This window comes from Ictidomys tridecemlineatus, chromosome 4, assembly GCF_052094955.1.
Source record: "Ictidomys tridecemlineatus isolate mIctTri1 chromosome 4, mIctTri1.hap1, whole genome shotgun sequence".
Lineage (NCBI taxonomy): Eukaryota > Metazoa > Chordata > Mammalia > Rodentia > Sciuridae > Ictidomys > Ictidomys tridecemlineatus.
In genome coordinates this window covers 210,522,729-210,542,760 of record NC_135480.1, presented here as the reverse complement: position 1 = coordinate 210,542,760, position 20,032 = coordinate 210,522,729, and the positions used below count along the sequence as shown (strand labels likewise).

At 38.8% G+C, this 20,032-nt stretch overlaps 1 long non-coding RNA gene across 1 annotated transcript in view; it reads right to left on the bottom strand.

Annotated features, from left to right (window-relative positions):
- The window catches only part of LOC144377432 (uncharacterized), a 53,264-nt gene that overhangs the window by 21,874 nt on the left and 11,358 nt on the right, over positions 1 to 20,032 (bottom strand). Inside the window, exon 2 of the long non-coding RNA XR_013438449.1 lies at positions 16,967 to 17,160. This is a non-coding gene — a long non-coding RNA (uncharacterized LOC144377432). The remainder of the gene's footprint in view (positions 1 to 16,966; positions 17,161 to 20,032) is intronic.

The window sequence follows — 20,032 nt, the reverse complement described above, 5'->3', positions numbered from 1 at the left end:
TTTTCCAGTTTTCTGTCCCCTGTAGTTACTAAATGAGGTTAATCATCTCTGGCTTTCTAAAACTTTTTTAAAATTTTATTGTGTGTGTGTGTGTGTGTGTGTGTGTGTGTGTGTGTGCAAGCTGTGGCTGTCAGTGCTGTTTTGTGGGAAGGTGCTGGAATGCATACTCAACCTATGTTCTCTCTGTTGGATATTTTGCTCAAATTTTTTATTCTAGGTTCTGCCATCCTAATTAGTGTTCTGTGGAAATTGGATAGCTAAGTCTGCAGCCATCATGGCATGAAACTGCTTAGCTTGTAAGAGGAGGAGCACCAGGAAAGACATAAAGAGTCAGTGGATTTGTAGAGATGTCATTTGTACACCAGCCTCCTCTTCAGTACTATCTACATCTTAACTTCAGGTCTTTCTCTGGGTGCTTTTCCCCCCTCAGCTTAGTGGAGAGATCCCCAAAAGTTTTTTCATCAAGATTTAAGCAGCGAATTTTACAGGTACATTCCTCCTAATTTATTCCTCTCTATATACAGTTCAAAGGGATTCCACCCAGTCACTATGATCTCAGACCTTAGGGAGGCAGCAGGGAATACATGCTCATTTGGATTAGAGTAGAAATTTTACTTGCGCTGAAGCTGCTGCACAGAAATGAGAGCAAAATTCTTCCTGCTCCCAACCTCACTTTTGTCAGTGTCAAATTCCCCCAGCTGCCTTGCATGGTAGCATGACAAAAGGTGAGAGCCTGAATCCAGACTACTCTGTCCTACCTCTTCTACTAGTGAAAGATTTGGTGAAATTTTGCATAAAAATACTTCTGATGTATTTGTTTTCAAATCTTTCTTATTATTTATTTTTCACTTGTGGGGATTAAACACAGAGGCACATAGCCACTAAGATATACCCCAACCCCTCCCCCAGCTTTTGAGACTGTTCAACCAAGTTGTCTCAAAGTTGAGATCCTCAGCTTTCAATTCACTGGTATAGCTGTTCATGACCATACCTGGCTAGTTTTAAAATCTTTATTTTTGATTTTTATGAATTTTCTTTGCAGGAACCCATAATTACCAGTTCTCGAATGGGATATAGAACTACATCACCAGAGGAGTATCCATGTCACTCACTCTAATCCATGACTAATTCATGCTTCCTCCTAGATTCCTAGTTTGAAGAAAGATATTGAAGTTCACTGAATAGGTCTACCACCTTTGGCCTCTGTTACATCTACTGATATTCACCACTTCTCTACCATTTATAACATGGTTGCTGGTCATTATCTGGGGTCTACAAAGAACCTAATGCAAGTCAACGTGCATGGGCACCATGTCAAGTACAGCCACATGGTCAGGACCTCCTTTCCTCACCAGGACAGCACATCCACTCTGCCCATCAGTACCATTGTGATCTCCACTAGAGGGCACTCATCGGGCAAGGTATATATGGATGGCAAGAAACTATTGCCTTCTGACACCACCTGCCACAAAATCCATGTGGGATTAGATTCCACCGACACTGTAACCCATGACAGCAATAAAAAAAACTCTCTCCTCTCTATCTTTAAATTTTTTTAAAAAATTAAACTGTGAAAAACACCATGAAGAGAATGAAAATATAAGCCACAGCCTGGAAGAAAATTTTTGCAAAACTCATATGCTAAAAGCATGGAATTCAAAATATACAAAAAAATACTTCAAACTTCTCCACAACAAAACAAACAGCCCAGTTACAAGTTGGGCAAAAGACCTGGACAGATTCCTCAACAAAAAGATATACAGACAGCAAATAAGCCACAGAAAAACTGTTCCACATCCCATATCATCAGGGAAATTTAAGTTGAAACAATAAATACCACTACACATCTGCAGAGTGGCCCAAATCCAGAATACCAGTAAGAGCAAGTGTCAGCGAGAGGGTAGCGTGACAGGAGGACTCGCTTGCTATTGCTGAAAGTGGACAGCTGCTGGAGAGAGGTAGACTGGGTCTCACGAAGCAAAGATTCACTTGCCACACGATCCAGTAATCATTGGTCATTTTTCTAAAATGTTGGTAAGTTATATGCACACAAAGTTCTGCCCATGAGTGTTTATAGCAGCCTTATTCACAGTGGTCAAAGCTCAGAAGCAAGCCGGACGTCTTTCTGTAAGTGATTAGGAAAACAAACTGGGTCACCTGAATGTGGACATAGGTCAGTGAGCCATAAGCTATAAAAACACATGGAGGAAACTCAAGGGCAGATACTCAGTGATGGAAAGGAATCCAAGAAGCCTGCTTCATGACACTCTGTAAAAGACCACTCTGAGGACAGTGAAAAGACCTGTGTTTGTTAGGGTGAAGGAGCCGGGGAAGAATGGACAGCAGGCAGAGAGGAATTTTAGAGAGAGAATTAATTATGTATGATGCTATGGTGATGATACTTGCCATTATCTTTGCTAAAACCCACAGACTGTACACCATGAAGACTGAACCCTATGAAAACCAGGGGCAGTAGTTAAAAGCAGCGTGACAGCATTGGTTCATAAGTTAGGCCAACGTACTGCCCTGCCACGAGGGACATTTACAGAGGATGAGGTGTAGGGGAAGTGAGTCCAGGGGAACTCTGGGCTTTCTTTCTGTATTTCAGTAAATCTAAAACTGCTCTACAACATAGAGCTAATTGACTTGAACATACCAAATGTATTGCAGTTCACTAATGCTTAAGAAGTTGACATTTTTACCAACAATTTGATTAAATGTCTGATTAAATATATCTAAATAACTGCGTAAAATACTACACAAATTTTGAGGAATTGATTATTTCATAATAATTATATTATAGGATGCTTTGGCTGATACCCAAGGGAGCCCTTTGTGACCACTGGTTTTTGAAACAAGGTGAAGCCAGGAGAGGTCACCACTAACCTGAGGAAGTTCCCAGCCAATACCCGCTTCTTGGAGGGAAGCATGGTTCGGTTACTCTGGACCACAGAGCACAGTTTTCAACCTCTGCTTCCCATGGTGAAATTTCACACCTTGTCCACACAGCCATGGATTCTGCAGGCAGAGAAGCCCATCTCAGATTCATTAATGGTGCAGAAGCTCCACAATTTAGCATGTACACTGTTTGTATCATAAGGCTGTTTAATCAAAATTTGCCTTTGTAATCACCACCACCAAGCAAATTGCAATTAATGTTAAAATTTTGCTAAACACATAGAATTCATAATAACCTTACTAATTTATTTTTTTGTTAGGTTTAAGAAAGTTTTGAGCTGAGTGTGGTGGCACATGCCTGTAATCTCAGTGACTCGGGAAACTAAGACAAGAGGATTGCAAGTTCAAAGCCAGCCTCAACAACTCTGAGGCTCTAAGCAACTCAGTGAGACCCTGTCTCTAAAAAAAATACAAAATGGGGCTGGGGATGTGGCTCAGTGGTTGAGTTCCCACTGATTTCAACCTTTGGTACTCACCTCCCCCCAAATTAAGTTTTCAATAAAGTAGCAGATAAACTATTGAGCCATTATTAAAAATAGCTGCTGCTTTTCTAGTTAACCACTATAAAATGGTACTGATATAAAATGGAATATATAATTTAATTAATTAATTAATTAATTTTTTGCTGCAAAGCCAACAACTTTTGCTTTACTTTCACATACACACATAGGTACCCACACAGGAAGTAAAAATGCTAAATGTCAATTTAGAAGAATGTTTATGTGACATACATGGAAGGTTACACTTTGTGGCACCCATCTGTAATCCTGGCCCCTCAGGAGCTGAGGCAGGATTACAGGTGTGAAGCCAGCCTGAGTAATTTAGTGAGACCCTGACTTGAAAGCAGAATGAAACAAGGTTTAAAATCTAAAACCTATGTTAAAGCTGCAGTCCTCAGAATGACACATAAAGATCTTCTGACGCAGGGCAGATGATGGGTGCTGTGCATGGCACTCTTCCCAGCATGTATGGGTTTCAGAAAGTCTGTAAGGATTTTCTATGTGGATTTGTCTTCAGGTGGTGTGACATTAACAGCACCACTGTGGTTTCCAAGGAGATGGTAAGTCATGATAAAAAATTGATGCAAATTGAAATCAAAATTGAAGTTTTGAACAATGGAAACTTTGTACTTGGTTTTTAAATTAAATTTCTGCTTCAGTGATGTTTGCTTATTGAGATCTTATTGCCAACAGCCCAGCTTTTATAACTAAGTACGACAACCGCCAGGACCTGCAGGTTCTTGGCAGACCTCCAGGACCAAGCCACTGGTTGCTGGGCTTGTTCTGCATGCAGACCCCCTCAAGACAGGCCCTCATGGTTTCCACTGCCCCTGGCTCAGAGCACCTTAACAGCATTTGCATCTGGTAGGCCAAGCCATGCCTGGAAGAAAAATCAAGCCAGGAGAGACAGACATGTCCCCAGCACCATGAAAAATGAGAAAGCCACGGCCCCTGACCATGTATAAATCACCCAGATGTTGGTTTTGAAGGGACCTAGTGATGTGGAGTCTGGTAAGGTTTTTGAGGAAAATGGTAAGATTCATTTTTATAATGGTGTTTCCTTTTGTTCTAACCACTTTTTTTTTGATTGTACCAATGTCATTATAGTTGTTTTTTTTTAATTGGTTGTTCAAAACATTACAAAGATTGCAGAATCACATCGGTTACACATCCACATTTTTACATAATGCCATATTAGTAACTGTTGTATTCTGCTACCCTTCCTATCCTCTACTATCCCCCCTCCCCTCCTCTCCCATCTTCTCTCTCTACCCCATCTACTGTAATTCATTTCTCTCCTTGTTTTTTTTCCCATTCCCCTCACAACCTCTTATATGTAATTTTGTATAACAATGAGGGTCTCCTTCCATTTCCATGCAATTTCCCTTCTCTCTCCCTTTCCCTCCCACCTCATGTCTCTGTTTAATGTTAATCTTTTCTTCCTGCTCTTCCTCCCTCTCTGTTGTTAGTTGCTCTAATTATATCAAAGAAGACATTTGGCATTTGTTTTTTAGGGATTGGCTAGCTTCACTTAGCATAATTTTCTCTAATGCCATCCATTTCCCTGCAAATTCCATGATTTTTGTCATTTTTTAGTGCTGCGTAGTACTCCATTGTGTATAAATGCCACTTTTTTTTTTAATCCATTCATCTATTGAAGGGCATCTGGGTTGGTTCCACAGTCTAGCTATTGTGAATTGTGCTGCTATGAACATCGATGTGGCAGTATCCCTGTAGTACGCTCTTTTAAGGTCTTCAGGGAATAGTCCGAGAAGGGCAATAGCTAGGTCAAATGGTCAAACAATCTAAAGAGAAATACACTGAATTCAAATTACAATTGTAATTCAGACTGAGGGTTTTACTACACTTGGTTTATTATTTATCTTTCTTTATTCCACAAAAATCTGTTTCAAAAGATACTAATATTCTCATTTGAATAATCCCACATATCATTCTTAATTATTTTTGTACCAGGGATTGAAACTATTGGTGCTCTACCACTGAGCCACATCCACAGCCCCATTTTCATTTTTAAATTTGTATTTTAAGAACTTCTTTTCTGAATTCAGACAAACTCTTTGCATAGAGAATTATACTTGTTAATTGGAATTTTTAGATCTTAATGACCTTCCTTTTTTAAGTGTCAACTCAAAAAGAAGGCAATCTTGAATTATTTTTCTACAAACCAAAACTTTATGGAAATACATGAGTAGAACCAAATAGATATATAGTCTTTAATATAATTCAAGAAGCCAAGAGTACTTGGATTTATATGTATTGATTGATGTTTCAGTATTTCAACTTGCTTAGAAATAATGTATATGTTTTATCTCTATCACATTACTTTTGGACTTTAACAATCAGGCACCTGTGTTAATTTAACAGTTTCAGTTTATGTTGAATGCTCATTTATCTGAAAGTCAACTTGAACATAATTTCTTGAGAAATTTTATCACACAGACATAATTGCATGAGGGTAACATACATAAACACATATATACACAAAAGCCCTACAGCTTTAAAAGCTATAATTCAAATTATGTTTCTGACATAATGAAATAGTTAAGGTTGTCTGTTTAAAAACTAATTCAACATTGCCTTTTTTTCTGAGTTGTTGCTTAAAAAATCTACTTTAAGATTATTTTGTAGTCTTATGAAGACTGTCAACCAAATTTTTCAGGCAAAGCAGTTCACATAGCAACTTGGCATTTTTTTAAAAGTCTCTTTTCCTCTTTTACCCTCAGTATCAAATGAGTTTTTGGATGACTTTTGAGACTTTGCATTTCAGTTAGGACTGTCTGGAATAACAAACTTCTTAGTGACCTTGGATGACAAAATTATCTTACTATAAATAGAAGGATAGCAGAAGAAAATATACATAAATCCCAAAGTCTTTACATGTTAACCCTATAACTGCAGTTTAATAATTATCTTAAAGATGTTTGCAAGAAATGTCATAAATTGGGCATGCTGATAAAGCAAAGTAAAAATAATCAGAAGTGGATTTACCAGAAACAGGCCATTTATTGTTACCATAAGCTCAATAGTATTAAAAAGGCATGGAGAAATCCCTATCAATAAAGTAGAGCAGCTACCAGCATCTCTGACAACGCTGTCCCCAGGAATTCTGGGGGAAGTTGCTTTGGTAAAATCGAATCAAATCCTACCATTTTCTGTCTCCAGGACCATTTTCTCCAGATTATAATACATATTGTGACCAAACACTATTCCAAAAGGAAATCGTCTGTAGAGCAAAAGCCAAACCAAATGCACAGAAATTTCCCCTGAAAGTAGCTGGAAGTTCCAGTAAATAACATTTTATCTCACACCAATTAGGACTGCAAACGACGCATGCAATATCTAAGTGTCTATTTAGCCAAAAATAGCAAAAGTAGAGGATTCCCAGTGTTCACACCAGTGCGACTTACCCAGTCTAGAGTCGGTCAACTTCCCCTCTTTCTAGTCTCCCAAAGACTTTCTTTCCACCCACGAAGTGGTTGTAGGCAACTGATGCTGCAAGGAGGAGAAAAGGCAGAACTTCCTAGAAAACTCCTAGTAACTTCTAGGAATTCCCTGAAATCCCAGACATAGGTCAGCTTATCACTAGCAGCTGACATTCATGAACAATTGTTGCTCCTCTCAGTAGCATAGACCCAAAGAACTGCATAGCCTAGAGAGCACTACTCCTGGCTGGTTGCCAAATTTGTTATTGGTCCCGTCCCTCTGCTTACCACTTAAAAGTCAATACCCGGAGACAAGATCTGTTTGGAAGAAAAGCAAGTCTATTTCAGGGCTAGCTCTGAGATGATGGTGCAGACTACCACCCTTCCCCCCCCAAAAAAATACCTATTTTGTAGCAATCAGGTATGTGGAGGGAAAGGAGATACAGTTCTACAACAAATGCTGTTTTCATTGATTGCAAGATTATAAGCCGGTCATATAGTGATCTGCATAGATTTTTCTAAAAGAGCGTAGTGTTCTTTGAGAAAGCCTAGTAAGTCATCATACGTGTATCCTATCTATGTGTTTCTACTTTAAGGTCCCTAATACTTCAATTAAATTTTTTGCACCTCTTTTCAGGAATTTCCTCATACTCAGGTTTTTGACAGCACTATCTTCAAGGGTTTGGGTCATAAGATAGCTTTAGTATGAATTAGGTATGTCATCTCTCTTGCTATTCTCTAAAATCTTGTGCAAATTTACATGTATAATTTTATGAAATGTTTGGGTTTTTCAGTGATTGAGTCTGACTTTTCCTTTACAGGAAGATGTTTTATGATTGATTATGTATTTTTCAATGATTCCCAGTGGTTCTCCTTGAGTTATTTTGGGGAAGTTAAATTTTTCCAAGAATATATTTATGAAAGATATCAAATGTGCTGTCATAGAGTTGTTCCAAATAGCCTGGTAATTTCCAGGCTAGAGCAAGTGTAGTGGTGTGTTATTTTCATGTCACATGCTTGTAATGTGAATGTCCTATTGCACAGGTGATTTTCACAGGCCACGTCTGTGACAGGCTCTGGGCTCTGCTGGGGTGAGGTCCATGTGTTGGGGGCGATGCTGAGCTTACACCCAGTTTCCATGCTGTTTCTTTCTTTCTTTTTTTAATGAGAATCCCAGACATGTGGTTTGGCCTTAAATATTCCCATATGTCTTTAAAATATAAGGAATATTTTTAATGTCACCACAGGCTTACTTTTAAATCTAAGAGCCTTTGGAAAAGCCCTTCTCCCCAGTTGCACTGTGCAGTAGCCATAGAGAATTCCATAGGTGACAAGAGTTGTTTTCGGCCATCATTCTAAATGGAGAAAAATTGAAAGCATTCCTTCTAAAAACTGGAACAAGACAAGGATTTCCTCTTTCACCACTTCAATTTAACATAGATCTTAAAACACTTGGCCAGAGCAATTAGACAGATGAAAGAAATTAAAAGGATACATATAGAAAAAGAAGAACTCAAATTGGCACTATTTGGTGATGATATGATTCTATACCTGGAAGACTAGAAAAGTTCCACCAGACACGTCGGGAACTAGTAACTGAATTCACAAAGTAGCAGGAAATAAAATCAACACCCATAAATCAAAGGCATTTCTGTATATCAGTGACAAACCCTCAAAAAGGGAAATGAGGAAAACTACCCCATTCTCAATAGCCTCAAAATAAATAAATAAATAAATAATTGTGAATCAACTTAATGGCAGAAGTGAAAGATCTATATAATGAAAATTACAGAACCCTAAAGAAAGAAATCAAAGAAGACCTTAGAAGATGGAAAGATCTACCTTGTTCTTGGATAGGCAAAATTAATATTATCAAAAATGACCACACTTCCAAAAGCACTATACAAATTTAATGCAATTCTGATCAAAATTCCAATGATATTCCTCATAGAAATAGAAAAAGCAATTATGAAATTTACCTGGAAAATTAAGAGACCCAGAATAGCTAAAGTAATCCTTAGCAGGAAGAGTGAAGCAGGTGGCAACACTTTACCAGACCTTAAACTATAGGACAGAGCAATAGTAACAAAAATAGCATGATATTGGCACCAAAACAGACTGGTATACCAATGGTACAGAATAGAGGACACAGAGATTAACCCAAAAAACTACAATTATCTTATATTAGACAAAGGTGCCAAGAACATGCATTGGAGAAAAGATAACCTCTTCAACAAATGGAACTGGGAAAATTGGAAATCCATATGCAACAAAATGAAATTAAACCCCTATCTCTCATCATGCACAAAACTCAACTCAAAATGGATTAAGGACTTAGAAATACAACAAGAGACCCTGTGTTGAATAGAAGGAAAAGGAGGTCCTAATCTCCATCATGTGGTATTAGGCCCCAAGTTTCTTAATAAAACTCATGTGGTACAAGAATTAAAACCAAGAATCAATAAATGCGATGAAACTAGAAAGCTTCTTTTCAGCAAAAGAAACAATGTGTGAGGTGAATAGAGAGCCTACATCTTGGGAGCAAATCTTTACCCCTCACACATCAGATAGAGCACTGATCACTAAGGTATATAAAGAATTCAAGCAATTGGACACCAGAAAAACAAATAGCCAAATCAATAAATGGGCCAAGGACCTGAAAGACACTTCTCAGAAGATGATGTATGATCAGTCAATAAACACATGGAAAAATGTTCATCATCACTAGCAATTAGAAAAATGCAAATCAAAACCATTCTTAAGATTTCATCTCACTCCAGTCAGAATGGCAGCTATTATGCATGCAAACAACAGTAAGTGTTGGCGAAGCTGTGGAGAAAAAGGTACACTCATATACTGCTGGTGGGACTGCAAATTAGTGCAGCCAATATTGAAAGCAGTATGGAGGTTTCTTGGAAAATTGGGAATGGAACCACCATTTGACCCAGCTATTCCTCTCGGTCTATACTCAAAGGACTCAAAAGCAGCATACTACAGGAACACAGCCACATGTTTATAGCAGTACAATTCACAGTAGCTAAATTGTGGAAACAAATTAGATGCCATTCAATGGTGAATGGATAAAAAAAAGTGGCATGCATACACAATGGAATATTACTCAGCAATAAAAGAGAATAAAATCATGGCATTTGCAGGTAAATGGATGGAATTAGAGAAGATAATGCTAAATGAAGTTAGATAATCCAAAAAAACCAAATGTCAAATATTTTCTTTGATATAAGGCTGATTCATAGTGAGATAGGGTGGTGATAAATGTATTGCATATGTGCCTAAACTATGACTGCATTCGCACCACTATTTTGATGACCTACCAACCATGAAGTGAATTAACATCAAAAACCTACGTGAAGCTGGGCACAGTGGTGCATGAATGTAATTCCAGCAGCTCTGAAGGATGTGGCAGAAGAACTGCCAAGTACAAAGCCTGCTTCAGCAACTTAGCAGGGCTCTCAGCAACTTATCAAGACCCTGTCGAGGAAAAACAAAACAAACCAACAACAACAACCACAAAAACAGTAAAAAATAAATTTGATGGAGATATCGCTCAGTGATTAAGAACTCCATTCATCACAAATACATAAATAAAATAAAGTAAAACCTACTTGGGGCAACTCTAAATTGATGGGAATACCTGTGAAATTTTATATAGGAATTTGTTAGAAACACATCCTATCTGAGCCAAATGATGACACCATTTTCAACAGACTGAATCTTTTATTCACCTGAAACTTCTGCACCCATGTAGGTTCCAATGGACCTGAAAGTTTTCAGAATGATTCCTGCCCACCTGGAGCACACAGAGGCCTTTAAGGAGACATTGCTCTGTGACCAGGAAGAGCTTAGTCCCATGTCAGGATCCACATGTTTCATAGGTGCCAGCTCCTACTGCTTCCCTGACCCTGGGGACCTTGGTCCACTGCTGGAGCTGGAGAGATCCCTTCAGATATACCTGTCAAGGTCATCATCATTTCTTTGCCACAAGACACAAATTCCTGACTCTGGGCCTGTGAGCATTTCCAGCGCCCTGCTGGGATTCAGCCCCTCACTTCTGTCAGGAACCACATTCTGACCTTCCTCTGCAGTGCAGAAAATCCCACCTGAGCTGGCAAGTAAAGCCAGATTGCACCCTGCTCTGCTAAAGCCTGATTCCAGCTCCAGAAACCACAAGGTGCCAGCTTCTTTTTCCTAAGCTTTCATCCTGCTTTACTAGAAGGTCATCAATCAATGTTTGGCATCTAAAGAGACCAGGAAGTAACTTGACAGGCAAGAACTATGACTTGTTCCTAGGCACTCCAGTGCCTCAGTTCTCAGGGTCAATAGTTGGCAGGGAAGTCCTCATGGAGTCACCAAGATAAACCTCATTGAGTGCTGATGACTTTGCAAAGGAGCAAAAACTCCTGGATGTCAACCCATGCTGTGCTCTGGCCACCAACCTCGTCAATCTTGGGAAACTCAGGCTGAGACCAGAGCTGTATCCTGAGAGCTCACAGACGCCTTTTGACAAAGCCATGAACCAAATGTAGCATGGTAGACAACAACTATAATCCCAGGAACTCAGGAGGCTGAGGCAGGAGGGTCCCAAGTTCAAGGCCACTTGAGCAACTTAGACCATGTCTCCAAAAATAAAGAGGACTGGTAAAGTAAATTAGCTCAGTTGGGCAGACTCCTTACACCACCACCAAAAAAATTCAAAATGACCTTTATCATAGGTATTAGGTGTAGTGGTGGAAAGCTGACTAACACAGCTGAGCCTTCTTGTCTGGAGATTCAGTGTTCTGTAAGAAAGCATAGCATTTTCTTTTGAAAAAATCTAGTAGCAAAATTGCTAGGCATCTGCAACTTCGATCAACATTCCAAATGACTGTCCAAAGTGATTGTGCAAATACCACATTTCCCCTGTTGAAGAGTTGCTATTTCCCCACAGGTTCTCAGTCTCATTCTGGGAGGGAAGATATTTACAGAATGAAGATTTGCATGTTACATGCCTTATAAATTCATTCAAAACATGCTTTATTGTGCAATTTAATATTATTTCATAATTTCACACTTAAATAAATATGAGATACATAAAAAAAAACATAGCATCTGGACTCATCACAAGGGTTCCAAGAGGGTGGCCAAAGTGCAATAACCATAAGTGCAAGATTTCTTCACTATTCCTGGTGTTGCTTAAATGATCATTACCCATACACACTGTTTCCTGATTAAATATTATGACAGCAAAATGAAGGAGCTGAGCAACATGTAAGAGTTTTCTAGCCTTGGCCTGCTTTTCCACAAAACATCCCAGGAGTCAACAGGGAATTCAGGAAGAGCACCTCCACTCTTCCACTGACACTTCAAGAATGGTGCCCCCTAGTGGTCTGAAGGATGTAGCCTGCAGAGCTGGTGTTGTCGGGACCTGTGGGCGAGACAAGAATCTCTCTGGAAGACTTCAAGTTGTTGTATTTCCTAAAGCCCCAAATTGTGAAAATGGTTCCAAAGTGGGAGGCTCTGTGATATCACCATCTTTGAAGTTTTGTCTCAAAGCCTCAAATCAACAATACCCAAAGGCTCTCCTGGCCACCCTCCGCTATCATTGACCTACATGCCAAGGTGACTGTCAGAACACAATGGATTTTCAAACAGGGGCTCTCACCTCAGTGCAGGAGCCTTCAAGGGTCCTTAGGATTGCAGTAGCTGAAGATGTGACCTCAGTAGAAGTTCTGCTTTCAGTGGCAAAACTCAGGTAGGCCATCCATTTTAAGTGGATGAAGGAGTTGATCTAAATTATGGTCAGAGAAAGGTTCTGCCAAGAATGTGAGTCGGAAGTCAAATGACTCCTGCCACAGTGCACCTCAGGCCTATTCACTGTGAGTACAGTGGGAGGGTTTAAGGCCCGGGAAGGTTTTTTATGCAAACGTAAAAAGAACTTATTTCCAAACAATAGGACCTGGAAACTGTGATGAGAGAGAGAGAGAGAGAGAGAGAGAGAGAGAGAGAGAGAGAGAGAGAGAGATTTGAGTCCAAAGTTAAACAGACAGTTGCTGAGCAGACATCCAGGCAGCAATCTCTTCTGAAAGGCTGAATTCCAGCATAATCTTGTGAATTTTTGTCAAGCAATGCTGGCTGAGATGGCTTCCTTAAAAATGTCCTAGCTTGGTTTTTGTTTGTTTGTGAGGGTTGACATATATGAAAATCCATTGTGATACATATTATACTGTCAAATTCCAGAGGTTCCAGGTTCCAGTACACTTGATGTACTGAAGATGCTGTCCTGGTCCAGAGAGGAGAGCAGCAGCCTAAAGACTCCTGATAGAAAGGTTCCTCAAAGGATCTTATATCCAAGAAGGAGATATTTGTTAGCCAGAGATGTGCAAGAAGTGTCTACCTAAATTAGACACTGGTTTGAATTTGGCAATGCTGTCTTTGTGCCTGTTGCTGTGGTAGTGGCTGCATAAGTCAAACTTTCTCCAGAAGACTGGAGGGTGCTTAGTCAGGGATCTACCACTGTTGGGTACTACTACCCCACCAGAAGACATTGATTTTCAGAAATCTCTCTCTCTCTCTCTCTCTCTCTCTCTCTCTCTCTCTCTCTCTGTGTGTGTGTGTGTGTGTGTGTGTGTGTGTGTGAGTGTGATTGCATTAGTTGGGGTGAAAGGGGCTCTATGAAGGATTGGGGTTTTTAAAATTGTTTTTCTTTTATCTTCTTAAATTTTTTTTGGTCATAAAACCTTATTGAACTGGGCATCTTTATATACAGATTAAACAGAGTCTTAACCCTGAAACTAAGTGGATGATTATAGAATGACTTACGACTATAGCTCTCTGAAACTGAATGCCAAGTACTTCACTTATAATTTAGGCCCAGTAATCAACCTCTTCATACCCCTAAGTCTGACCTGCTTGGTTGGGGACCTGGGCTACTCTGCAGCAACTTGCTGTCCATCCCAAAAGGCAGTGGCAGAGAATTGACTTCCATTTGTGGAGGAGATGTAAACTGTAATTCCAAGCTCAGGGCCTCTTCATTGCTTTGACAACCTGCATCCTGCTCTTGTAGAAGGGAAGGCACCTGCTGACCTAAGTCTCCTTGCTTCTGGGACATTAAAGTGGGTCCAGAAATAGCAGTTTCTCTTGGTAATTCTGTCGCTGTTATAACTGTAGAATAAAATATCCCCATTAATTTTGCTGCTGTCCTTTACACAGACCAGAGAGCTCCTGGTCCTGCTGCTGCTGCATCTTTCCCTGCACACTGTCAACATAGGGCAAAGTCAAGTCATCAAATTTTTCATACCCCTCACCCCAAACCTGCTGGGTTGGGGATGTGGGCTGCTCTCTAGCAACTTGCTGTCCATGTAAAACAAAAGACTCTGGAAGAAAACTCACCTCCACTTGTGGAGGAGATGTGCACTGAGTCTGAGATCTTGAGTCTTCTCCATTCTTATTACAACCTGCATCCTGCTCTTGTAGAAGGGAGGGCAACTGCTGCCCTAAGTCCTCATACTTCTGAGACATTAGAAGTGGGTCCTGAACTGGCAGTTTTTCTTGGTAATTCTGGGGCTGTTGCAGCTGTGGATTAGAATATCTCCAGTCACTCTGCTGCTGTCCTTCACACAGACCAGAGGGCTGCTGGTCCTGCTGCTGTTGCATCTTTTCCTGCACATGTCAACATTGAGCAAGGGCAAGGGCCTTCTCTGTTGGCTTTCCTCTGTCATGAATGTGGCCCTCTCAACATGCTGCAAAGATAAAGCAGGATGACTATATGTGGCTGGAGCAAAGTTGGGAGAAGGTTCACTTCCTCTGGCCCCTTGACCTAGCAAAGCACAACTTGGTTCCTTTCTCATGCTGGGAACAATGAAGCACATGAGCATCCTCTTCACTGAGAAGTGCACATGTCTTCATAGGGAAGTAGCCAGTTTCTTCCAGTGGAGCCTGCTGGGGGAAGATGGCTATGCAGTACTACTGTTGTCATATTGCATCTGGGCATCCTGGAGACCTAAAACAGGATGATGACCTTGGACAGGGAACTCATGTTTTCTGGTGACAAACATTTTTTGTTTCTTTGTGTGTCTTAGTCTGGATCTTTTATTTTGAAACCAAATCTATAAATAAAAAAATCATATTTGATCAAATATTTTATAGGTCAGCTTAATTTCAGCAATATCACTGACTTGCTTCTTGATCTGGAGTAGACACAAAAAAAGGCAATCCATCCTGTACTGAATCATGGAGGTTATTGTAGAGGTTATGAATGGTGCAAAACTCCAAACTCCCAACTGTCCTCGGAATCTTCTTCATGTGAACTCAGGCTTTTCAAAATCTCTCAGCAACCTCTCTGCAACCTCTTCAATTAGACTGAACCAAAGCTACCCTACACACATTCCCACAGCTTCTTGATTTTTCTCAAGCTGTCCCATCAACACACATTCATGACTCAATGTACTGTAAGATTATTCTTAAATTTCTTGTACTGAAAAGCCACAAACAGGAAAACAAAAGTCTGTGAAAACTGCACAGTGCATTTTACATGTGATCCTAATAATTGCACAGGACTCTAGTTTACATTTATTTCTCCTGCATCAATTCAGGATAATTGCAATGTCAGGCATAGTCCCCAAAGCTTTGAGGTGGGTGTTTAAAAATAATAAAATGCTTCACAGACAATGCAACCCAATTATCTAGGGGAGGAGAGGGGCACAGGCAAGAATATGTGGAAGCTTTTTGAAATTTGATCACTCTTAGAACCCATATCCAAATTCAGAATGGATTTAGGTTAATATCTGGAAGAACATTTGATCCATACTTAGAATGGTTAAAATTGTAACTATACATAAAAAAACTGTACCTCTAAATGCATGCTCTCATTTTCTCTTATAATATAATTAGACACAAAGAAATAAGGTGTGAGAGTCCTTAATTTGTCAACAGATACAAAACAGTTAGCAGGTCAGTTACAAAATGATGAATTCAAAAGGCAGATGCTCCCTTTCTCATATCCAGACCTTGTAGGATCCTCTCCCTGACCATGCTTGCTTCTGTATCATATGGGCCCATTCTAAACAGTTGCTCTGCTTTTCAAACAAATGTCTCTCACAGTCATTTTTCTTATTCAGATTTCCTACTTATTTGTATAAAATCATTAATTTGCAGAACCTGTGAAATGTTTCCAGTTCATGGAATTTTTATAATACAATAACTTCATAGCTTACAGAGAATTTGCTATTCTTTTATTTCCCAACACTGGTTTTATATTCCCTTTCCCTTTCTCTAAGAAAATGTCCTCCTAGTCTCAAACAGTCAATATTTTCATTGAAACATGGATAATGACAGAATCACAATATATGAAAAACTTCTTCAGTGTATATCAGGGCCATCCTAATATAGTAAAACTTTGCGCAGCTTTAATAATAATTCACAAAAGTCATCATCAGACATTTCCAAAACAAAATATTGGCTCATGTAACAAATGGCTACAAAGGACCTACTCATGCTGTGAGGTGCCACATGTGGGACATAATTGAACTAAGTTCTTTATCCTCCACCTTAGGCATCCACCTCTTGGCAGTTTGATTTGCATAACAAACTTAACAGATTTCAAGTAAAAACACCTAATGTCTCTGGCAAAAAAACTGTAGAGCCATCCTTAATTATATTATAAGAGAATATGAGAGCATGTGCTTAGAGGTACCAGTTTTGTTATCTTCTCACGGAATACCCAACATTTCTGCAAACCATAAGTTCTACCTTTAAAATATTCGATCTCCCTGGTTCTGTATAATACCATAGCCAGCACCATGATCACAATCCAGCAGGGTTTCTATTCTGGATAATTACAGAGCATCTTAATTGGTGCCTACTCCTCACAATAATCCTGCCTCATAATGGTTGTTTTTTGAAAAATAAATCTAAAATGATACATTTATAGCCACACTGAAATGAATATGGAGCAATGATCAACAATGTCCTATGTGAGGAAATGACATAAAATATTTTCAAATTTTGTTTGTGTTTTATGTATCATCTACAAAAACATATGTTCATGCAATTTTTGGACTTTTGACTTACATTGATTTCAGATATGTGGCAATTCATTTGCTTGGCCAGCTTCTTCTGGACCCAAAGTTCCAGGTATGAATTCTGTTCAAATGATAGATTAAGAATTTCCAAATCATGTTTTGTAAATTTGTGCCACAGCTTTCCTTTTCCTCTTTCCTGCTTTGTTTATCCTGCTTCCTTAGGACTATCTTCAACTGATGATGCTGAAATAAAAAGAAACAGAAATAAAAAGATTGAGGATTGCCAGTAGCATCCAGAGAAAAATCATATTATTTGTTCACCAAGATTTTTACAAAGCAGAAAGAAACTAAATAAAAGCAAAAAATAAAAGCCTCACAACTTATTCATAATAATAAAACCAACAATGGTTAATGGCTGATCCTTAAAAATATGAGGAAAATGGGAGATTATGATCTCCAGGGTGGGAAGGATTTTAGTCTAACAGAAATTTAAAATATATAAAAAGAGACCCCCACAAAAATGCTCAGCCAAGATAGTAATTGAGGAAATACAAATAAACCAGCTCATATCTGATACCCAACACTTTAAATGGTTGGTGGAAGAGTAGGAGAAGAATAAGATTAAATAAAATACATGATCCTTTCCTAACACCTGACAATGTAATGGCAGTCTTTAAACTCTGGGCATAGTGTCAAGGGTTGTATGTTGCTTGTTGTTGTTTTTCTTGTTTTTGTTGTTGTTGTTTCATGGTAGTGATGATTGACCAGGGCTTCAGGCATGCCAGGCACACCATCCACCCCTGGGTCACACTCAAAATAGAAAAAGCAAAAAGGCTGTTGATGTAGCTTAGTGGTAGAGCACCCCTGGCTTCAATCCCCAGCACAACAACAACAAAAACATAAAGTGGCGGTAGAACTGTACAAGAATAGATTTTAGGAGACTGAAGTTAAGGGAGTATTAACATTAAGATAAAATGTTGTAACATAAATTTTTTCTTCCTGAAAGGAGAATAGCTATAGAACAGCACAAAAGGATATGAAAAGAAAGTCAAAACATGCCATTGTCAAAAAGAAAGAGAGAAAGAAAGAAGAAAGAAAGAAAGAAAGAAAGAAAGAAAGAAAGAAAGAAAGAAAGAAAGAAAGAAAGAATAAGGAAAGGGAAAAACTAAAGCAATAAGGACAAAGAAGAAGGAAACGCACACACAGGAGTAAGATAAATCACACAAGAAAAGTGGCAGTAGTAGCACTCTTCTCTCCTTCTCCCCCTTCTCTCTCCATACAGTGGCTTTTTTTTTTTTTTTTGGTATTTTTTAGAAGAGTAGGGAATAAAACTAGCAGCTGTCCCACTGGCATTACCACAGAGCTTTATCTCAGTTGTTTCTTATTTTTCATTTTGAGAAAGGGTCCTACTAAGTGGCCTCAAACTTAAGGTCCTCCTTCCTCAGGCTAAAGGAGGCACTGCAGTCACAGGCATGCACCCAAGTTGCCCACTACTTGTGCATTATTAATTCTACAAAATAATGGGATTCTGGGTGACAAGCTCATACATGTGTATAAATATGTTTGATTGATACACCTGCCCTCTTTCTATCCTCTCCTTCTCTCTCTCGGGATCTAATCCACTTGTAAGCCATCAAATCCTCCACAGAAAACACAAATGAAACATTTACAAATGGTGCTGTAAAAACTGGATATCCACATGCAAATAATCATAGAAATCAAGTAAAGAGTTGGATGATTTACCCCATAGGCAAAAATCAACTCATGATGGAAAAATAAAAGCTAAAAGAATGTATAAAACATATTGCAAGAAAACTTAGGGGGAAATTTTATGATATTGAATTTGGCAATGATTTCTTAGATACAACACCAAAATCACAAACAACAACAAAAAAGAATTAGATAACATCCAAATAAAGAATTGTGCACAAAAAGGACAATATGAACAAAATGAAAAGAACCCTGTAGAATAGGAGAACCTCTTTGAAAAATCATATCTGCAAATGGGTTGATATCAAGACATAAAGAACAACAACTCACATACAACTCTAAATTAAAATGGGCAAAGGATTTGAATAGACATTTGTTAAAAAAAGAAAAACAAATTGTCATTAAACATGTGAAAAGATATTTAACATCATAAATCATTGAGGAAGCCAAATCAGATGTGCAGGGAGATAACACCTCAGTCTTTTTAGGGCGGCTACTATCCAAAAGCCAAAGGATCAAAAAAATACAACTGCAGATAACGAGCATAGAAATTGGAACCCCTGATGCACTGTTTGTTGGTGTGAAGAAAAAATGGTATAGCTACTATGGAAAACAATATGGTAGTTTCTCAAAACTCAAAATTTTAAATGACTCTATCATCCAATTTCACTTGCATGAGAAACTTAGTGTAGTCAAACTCATAGAGACAAAGTGTACAATGATATTTCCATGGGCTCAGGAGCGGGTGGGGAATGCGGGAATTGTGGTCTAATGGTTACAAAGTATAGGTTTTGAAAGATGAAAAGAGCTCTGGACAGTTGGTGGTAATGCTTAGAGGACATTGTAATATAGGTGATACCACTGACATGTACATTTAAAAATGGTGGTGAGGGTAAATTTTACATGATGTTTTATTAAAATAAAATTTTAAGAACTCAAGAAAATTATTCCAAAATACAAGATACGAATCTATACACTTTAGATGAACACAGTTCACTTTTATAACAAAGCCACTTCAGGACAACTAGCATACTCACAAAACAGATTTAATCCACTCTGAGGGCTGAGCCCCCGGACCTTAAACCACACCTCTCAATACTGTTTCACTGGGGTTAAGTTTTCCACACAGGAACTTCAGGGGTTTCAACATTTACTCCATTCCAGTCGGACCGAGCCCAGAGCTATTTTACTCTCAGTCATGCACCAAGTAACAATATTGTGGTCAAGGATGGACTGAATATATGATGGTGTTGCCTCAGATTATATCATAGAGTGAGTAGTGACATCAGAGTTATCTTAATTCATGTAAATGCACACTATGATCTCCACACATCAAAAATCACCTACTACATTTCTCAGAACCAGTCCCCATTATTAAACAGTTGATCTGATTGAAATCATTTTT